We start from the raw sequence: 7640 nt of genomic DNA, 5'->3' as shown, positions 1-7640 counted from the left end.
CTCAGAGAAGAGCATGGTGACAGGTGTGCAGAGGGCAAAGCAGAGAGAGTCCTGCACGGTCGGTCGGTGCTGAGCGCCACACCCTAGCCTCAAATGCTCCTACTAAGGGGGCTGGGTACTGAGGCTCAAGTCTAAGGTCAGGCTTGGGGAGAGGACTATGGTTGGCTGCACGAAGACAGCAAGCCAGCCTAAGGGCACTAGGGTGTGATGCGCTACAGCCAAGGGAGCTCCAAAAGAAGTCTGGGACCACCAAAGAGGCAAGGAGCCACTGCTGGGGGGCATGCGAAGAGAAGGTCAGGCCCACCATAGGAGCCTCTATCTCTGCACATGCTCTCAGGCATCAGGGGGCCGCCTACATAAGTTACACGGGCAGGCTTGAGCCACCACGGCCATGTAGGGTTCCAGAGGAATGGACCACTGCCACTGCAGAGGGTCCTGAGAGGAGATACAAGTTGCTGTCCCCACATTCCTGGGGGCACGAGCAGCCCACCACCAACAAAGGTCCCATGATACAGCACTGATAACTGTCCTCATCTCCCTAGTGGAGCCAGCTGCCTGCACCAAGGGACCACCAACTGGGAGCCAGCTGCTGCCCCAACCTTCCCAGGGGCATGCACATGGGCCGTGCACCTGTGCACCCCTTATCAAGGGGATAACAGCCAGCACATGCTGAAAAAAGAGACAGCAAAACCAGCCCTCACCCCTCCAAAAAATTAAACCCACACATGCTACGAAGGGATGCTCCCACATATACATAGTCCTCCAAGACTACAGTAGATTGTTTTCTCCTAAACTCACAGAGTAAGAGAAATATAAAAATGAAGAAGCAGAGGAACCACTCTTAGTTAAAAGATCAAGAGAATTCCCCTGAAAGAACAATGAAACAGACTTCTTCAGTCTAATAATGGAAGTAATGAAACACTGAAAGAATTAAGAAAGGCTATCAACAGAAATGCACATAACTGTAAAAAGGAACTAGAAACTATAAGGAGGAGCCAAGAAAAATTAGACAACTTATTTGCTGAGATGAAAACTGAGCTCATGAGAATGAATAGCAGGATGACAAATACAGAAGAAAGAATAAGTGATCTGGAAGATAGAATAATGGAAATTACCCAATCAAAATAGCAGACAATTACCCAATCAAAATAGCAGAGAGAAGGTCAAATGAAAAGAAAAAAATGAAATATAAGAAACCTACAGGATGATATGGGCTTCCCTCTGCCACTGCAGAGGGTCCTGAGAGCAGATACAAGTTGCTGCCCCCACATTCCTGGGAGCATGAGCAGCCCACCAACAAGGGTCCCGTGACACAGCCCCGATCACTGTCCTCATCCCCCTGGTGCAGCCAGCCACCTTCACCAAGGGACTGCCAACTGGGAGCCAACCACTGCCCCCACCTTCTCTGGTGGCTCAGACAGTAAAGAGTCCATCTGCAATGCAGAAGATCTGGGTTTGATCCCTGGATTCAAAGACCCCTGGAAAAGGGCATGGCAACACACTCCAGTATTCTTGCCTGGAGAATCCCCATGGACAGAGGACCCTGGTGGGCTACAGTCCATGGGGTCAGCAAGAGTTGGGCAAGACTGAGTGGCTAAGTACAGCACAGCATAGGGGATAATATAAAACAGGGTAATCTATGCCAACAGGCATTCCAAAAGGAGAAGAAAGAGAAAAGGAGATTGAAAACATATTTGAAGAAATTCTGGTTGAAAACTTCCCAAACCTAAAGAAGGAAACAGATATCCAGAACAGGAAGCACAGAGGGTCCCAAACAGACAACAAGACATAATAAAAATGACAAAAGTTAAAGAGAGGATTCCAAACCCAGCAAGAGAAAAGCAAATAGCTAATTACAAGGGAACCTCCATAAGGCTATCAGCTGATTTCTCTATGGAAACACTGATAAAGTTTTCTAGAGAGAAGGGAGCAGCAAAATATATTCAAGGCATTCAAAGAGAGAAATCTGCAACCTAGAATATTCTAGCCAGCAAGATTATCATTTAGAACAGGAAGAGAAATAATAATTTCTCAGACAAGCAAAAACTAAAAGAATACTAAGCCTATTCTAAAAGAAATATCAAAAGGTCATCTCTACAGAAAAAAAGAAGCAAGATGCTATTTGAAAGAGGAAATCACAATTGGGAAGGAAATCACTTAAATCAGCCAGTATACAGATCAAAAGCACTTCCCAGCTGGTGCTACTGGTAAAAAAACCTGCCTGCCAGTGCAAGAGATATGAGACCTGGGGTCAAACCCTGGGTTGGAAAGTTCCCTTGGAGGGCATGGCAACCCACTCCAGAAGTCATGCCTGCAGAATCCCATGGACAGAAGAGACTGGCAGGCTGCAGTCCACAGGGACATATAGTTGAACATGATCGAAGCAACTTAGTACACACACACACACACACACACACATAAAAAGAAAAAAGAAAAAAAAAGTATTTGTGAAAGCAATGATAACACAAGGACCAGCAAAAGAATAAACATGAAGATGTAAAATAGGGACATCAAAATCATAAAATCTGAGCAAGGAGAATAAGAATATGCATATTCTTTTTCTTTTTAGAACATGTTTGAGCCTGTATGACTATCAGACTAAAGCAAGCAGATATAGGAAGGGGACCACCTGATCTGTCTCTTGAGAAACCTATATGCAGGTCAGGAAGCAACAGTTAGAACTGGACATGGAACAACAGGCTGGTTCCAAATAAGAAGAGGAGTATGACAAGGCTGTATATTGTCACGCTGCTTATTTAAATTATATGCAGAGTACATCATGAGAAACGCTGGGCTGGAAGAAGCACAAGCTGGAATCAAGATTGCCAAGAGAAATGTCAATAACTTCAGATATGCAGATGACAGCACCCTTATGGCAGAAAGGGAAGAGGAACTAAAAAGCCTCTTGATGAAAGTGAAAGAGGAGAGTGAAAAAGTTGGCTTAAAACTCAACATTCAGAAAACTAAGATCATGGCATCCGGTCCCATCACTTCATGGCAAATAGTGGGCAAAAAGTGGAAACAGTGACAGGCTATTTTGGGGGGCTCCAACATCACTGCAGATGGTGACTACAGCCATGAAATTAAAAGATGCTTGCTCCTTGGAAGACAAGGTATGACCAACCTAGACAGCATAATAAAAAGCAGAGATATTACTTTGCCAACAAAGGTTCATCTAGTCAAAGCTATGGTTTTTCCACTAGTCATGTATGGATGCGAGAGTTGGACTATAAAGAAAGCTGAGCACCATAGAGTTGATGCTTTTGAACTGTGGTGTTGGAGAAGACTCGAGAGTCCCTTGGACTGCAAGGAGATCCAACCAGTCCATCCTAAAGGAAATCAATCCTGAATACTCATTGGAAGGACTGATGCCAAAGCTAAATCTCCAATACATTGGCCACCCGATGCAAAGAACTGACCCACTAGAAAAGACCCTGATGCTGGGAAAGATTGAAGGCAGGAGGATAAGGGGATGACAGAGGATGAGATGGTTGGATGGCATCACCAACTCAATAGACATGAGTTGAAGTAAACTCCGGGAGTTGGTGATGGACAGAGAGGCCTGGCATGCTGCAGTCCATGGGGTTGCAAAGAGTCGGACATGACTGAGCAACTGAACTGAACTGAAACAATATGCTACTAAAAAACCAACGGGTCAACAGGAAAATCAAGAAGGAAATTACAAAGCAACAAGGTAGTACATATGAGGTTCATCCTGCCTCTTGAGAAGCATGTATGCAGGTCAGGAAGCAACAGTTAGAACTGGACATGGAGCAACAGACTGGTTCCAAATAGGAAAAGGAGTATGACAAGGCTGTATATTGTCACTCTGCTAATTTAACTTCTATGCAGGGTACATCATGAGAAACGCTGGGCTGGAAGCAGCACAAGCTGGAATCAAGATTGCCAAGAGAAATGTCAATAACCTCAGATATGCAGATGATACCACCCTTATGGCAGAAAGTGAAGAGGAACTAAAAAGCCTCTTGATGAAAGTGAAAGAGGAGTGTGAAAAAGTTGGCTTAAAATTCAACATTCAGAAAACGAAGATCATGGCATCTGATCCCATCACTTCATGGGAAATAGATGAGGAAACAGAGGAAACAGTGTCAGACTTAATTTTTTGGGGGCTCCAACATCACTGCAGATGGTGATTGCAGCCATGAAATTAAAAGATGCTTATGCCTTGGAAGGAAAGTTATGACCAACCTAGATAGCATATTAAAAAGCAGAGACATTACTTTGTCAAAAAATGTCCATCTAGTCAAGGCTATGGTTTTTCCAGTAGTCATGTATGGACGTGAGAGATGGAGTGAGAGGTTGGGGTTGGCAGATATAAGCTATTACGTACAGAATGGATAAATAAGAAGGTCCTACTACATAGCACAGAGAACCAGGTTCTGGTATATCCTGGTATAAGCTATTTCGAAAAGAATATTAAAAAGAATGTATACAGTGACTGAACAACAAAACACATATATATACATATATACGTATAACTGAGTCACTTTGCTGTATGGCAGAAGTTAATACAGCATTAAAAACCAACTATACTTCAATTAAATAAAATAAAGATGATGGCCATAGTAAAGCAACTAACCACACAGGAAAAATTTCTGCTTGGAAGTCAACAAAACCCACTTACCTCCTCAACAGGAATCCTGCTAAGACTCTCAAGTTTCAAATTTGGAAATAATTAGAAAATTTAAACAAAATGCTAGCTCCAAGAATACCCCTTTTATTTTCCTTAAGGAAAACAAAACTTTAACCTGGGGTTGAAGGGGCCTATGATCTTCAGGATTCAGATCAATCCTCCTATCAATTTCTCTCTCTTCCTCCCTTGCCAAGGTGGTAAGTCACTGCACACTTGATGCACCCAAAGTACTGTATCTCTGTGTGTTCCTGTGCTTAGTCAGTGAGCCATGGAAAGGCAGAAACAGGATTTAATGATCGTTGTATCACTCAGCACTTAACATACTGTCTAGCACAATATGACTGCCCAGTGTATGTATGTGTGTGTATATATATATATATTTGTTAAATAAAGGAAATGTATTTTTCCTTTAATATTCATTTGGAAATGAGTATTTCCAAATTCTAAAGCTGCCTGAAAGAACAATATTAATGAATGATAATCTTAATTATGGTGATACTTTCATTTTAGGAAAACAATATATGAAAGGAGTATTACCTATATAAAGAGGAAATAATTTCTCACCAACATTCAGTTCACAAAATTAAATAAAGAACTTTCCGATCCTTTTATTTCAGGTTTTTTGGGTTTTTATCATTGTGTGTTGTTTTAAAATTTATCTAGTGGGTATCAAGACGATAAACATTCCTAACTTAACCTACAAAATAACAGGAACAGAAAACTAGAAAAGGGAGAGCAAGCATGCAAAACATAGAGGAGGCCACTCTTAAGTAGAAGACTCAGTAAATGTAAAACTAAGAGAGTCCATAGAAGAAACTTGAACTGTGGCCCACCCAGCCCAAAGCCCAGGCCCAAGCCCAGCCCCAGTCTCACACCCAGCCCCTCGCATGCAAACACACACACACACACACACACACACACACACACACACACATCCTGCCACCCAGACAGGTCAAGAGCCTGAAACCCCAGGTAAGGGAGATGGAGAAAGAGGGAGAGAGACAGCAAGAGGACCACACAGGCTTCCAAACCCCGGGCTCCACACCCTGCCCCCTCCTTTCTGGGTATCCACCTGGCCCCCAGTCGGCCGACCACACCCTCGCCCACCAACACACTCACCCTCTGGCCTAGGGGTGGGGGCTAGGTCTTGCCTTAAGTAGCAAAGCCGAAGGGAACCTTTGAGACCTCTGCTGTGAAAAAGTCTTGGGGACCCCACGGGTAACTGCCAGCCCCGCTGGGGCCCGGCCCAAGGCTGACTCCCCCTCCCTTGAAGAAGCTGCTTCTTCTGCATGGCCTGTCTCTGAGGTGTGTCAAGATCTGTGCCAGTGTGTCTGTCTCGGATCGGATGCCATCCTCTCTCCCGTATCTGTCTCCAGTTTTCTGTCTGTCAGTTGCTCTGTGTTTCTGTCTCTCCATCTATGCCTCTCTGTGTGAGTATGCGTGTACGTGTGTGCACGCGGACATGTCTGTCTGCCTGCATCTCCCTGTCGCAGTCTTCGAGTCCGTCTCTGAACCTTCGTCTCTTTCTGCCTCTGTGTCTCCCGTCCCTTCCTCTGGCCCCAGCCTCTCACAGGTGCTAGGACTCTGGCTCTGGTTGATGAACTTGCCTCGGCCGGCTGTCTCACCTGGCGTGGGTGAGTGCGAGTGTCTGTCCGTGTGCCTGCCCGTCACTCATCTGCTCTCTCAGGAAGGTCCTGTACTTGGCAGGCGGCGTGGGCCAAGGGGGTCCTCGGTAGGGCGAAGGGGCGGGGCTGACGCTCTCCGGTCTACTGAGCTGGTAGCTCGGGTTGCATTTGGGCACCGAGCAGATACTGGGCAGGATGGGCGCTCCAAGCCCCGGCTGGGCTGTGCCTAGGCCCGGAGGAAGCTCAGAGGACCGCGGGCCGCAGGCAGCAGCAGGCCCCGAAGCCAGACACCTCCGGGGCCACATGGTCCTGAGCAGAGAACAGGATCGGGGGGGAGGGAGCCGCCGAGCGAGGCGGGCCTGGATAGGCCCAGGGTGGGAGAGCGTCGAGACCTCCTCGACCCACACCCCAACCCCAAGCCCCGGCACGCACGCACGCATGCCCGGGCGCCCGCCCGGGGTGCCGGGAGCCCTCCTGCGCCAGGCGAGTGCTGGCCGGGGGTGGCGGTGTGCAGGGGCGGGGCGGCGTCGGCCGGCCACCGGGCTGCCGACCCTGGCCAGGCGGAGTCGGTCGCGGCTCTTGCGGCTCAGGTACAGTGCAAGGCCTCTTGAGAGGTGCGGCCGGCTGGCCCAACCGGCAGGCAGGTCTGAGCGAAAGGGAGGCGCAGAGCAGGGCTTTTAGGGCGCCTGGTGGTAACCGCCTCCGTCTATGGCCATACCACCCTGAAGGCGCCTGATCTCGGAAGCGAAGCAAGGTCGGGACGGGTTAGTACTTGGATGGGAGACCGCCTGAGAATACCGGCTGCTGTAGGCGTTTTGCGTCCCCTCTCCTTTAGCCCCGGCCCCCCAGTGCGGCTGGTGCCTCAAGCCCCCACCAGTGCCTGGCCCCTAGCACCCCACCGTGCTCAGAGCGGTCGCCTGTCTTCCAGCCGGCGGCCCTCGCAGGCAGCGGCGTCCCAACTCTTGGGTCCGCGCAGCCCCTGCCCCTCCCCGGGTGGGTGGCCGAGCCGGACTCCGGCCACAGACCTGGGTTGCCTCTGCGCGGCCAGCAAGCCCCTCCGCATTCAGCTTCCAGGAACCCAGATGACCATCTTGTCTCTGTCTCAGGCTTCCTTGGCAAGCCTCAGGCAATCCTGGAGGCTGCCCCAACCCCAGCCCCAGCCCCAACCCCAGCACCATCCTCACAGGCACACACACACCGCCTCTGAGATAGGTCAAGAGCCGGAAACCCCAGGTAACGGAGGCGGAGAAAGAGGGAGAGACAGACAGCAAGAGGACCACACAGGCCTCCCCCGACCTCCACACACTACCCCCCTCCATTCGGGGTATCCACCAGGCCCCTAGTCGACCCGACCACACCCT

General features: G+C 48.7%; 1 pseudogene; it reads left to right on the top strand.

Annotated features, from left to right (window-relative positions):
- Positions 1–6983: 6983 nt before the first annotated feature.
- On the top strand, positions 6984–7092 carry LOC138093778 (5S ribosomal RNA; annotated as a pseudogene).
- Positions 7093–7640: the final 548 nt, after the last annotated feature.

This window comes from Capricornis sumatraensis, chromosome 1, assembly GCF_032405125.1.
Source record: "Capricornis sumatraensis isolate serow.1 chromosome 1, serow.2, whole genome shotgun sequence".
Classification (NCBI taxonomy): Eukaryota; Metazoa; Chordata; class Mammalia; order Artiodactyla; family Bovidae; genus Capricornis; species Capricornis sumatraensis.
The sequence above is the reverse complement of the archived record's forward strand: the minus strand, read 5'-3'. Positions and strand labels throughout refer to the sequence as shown.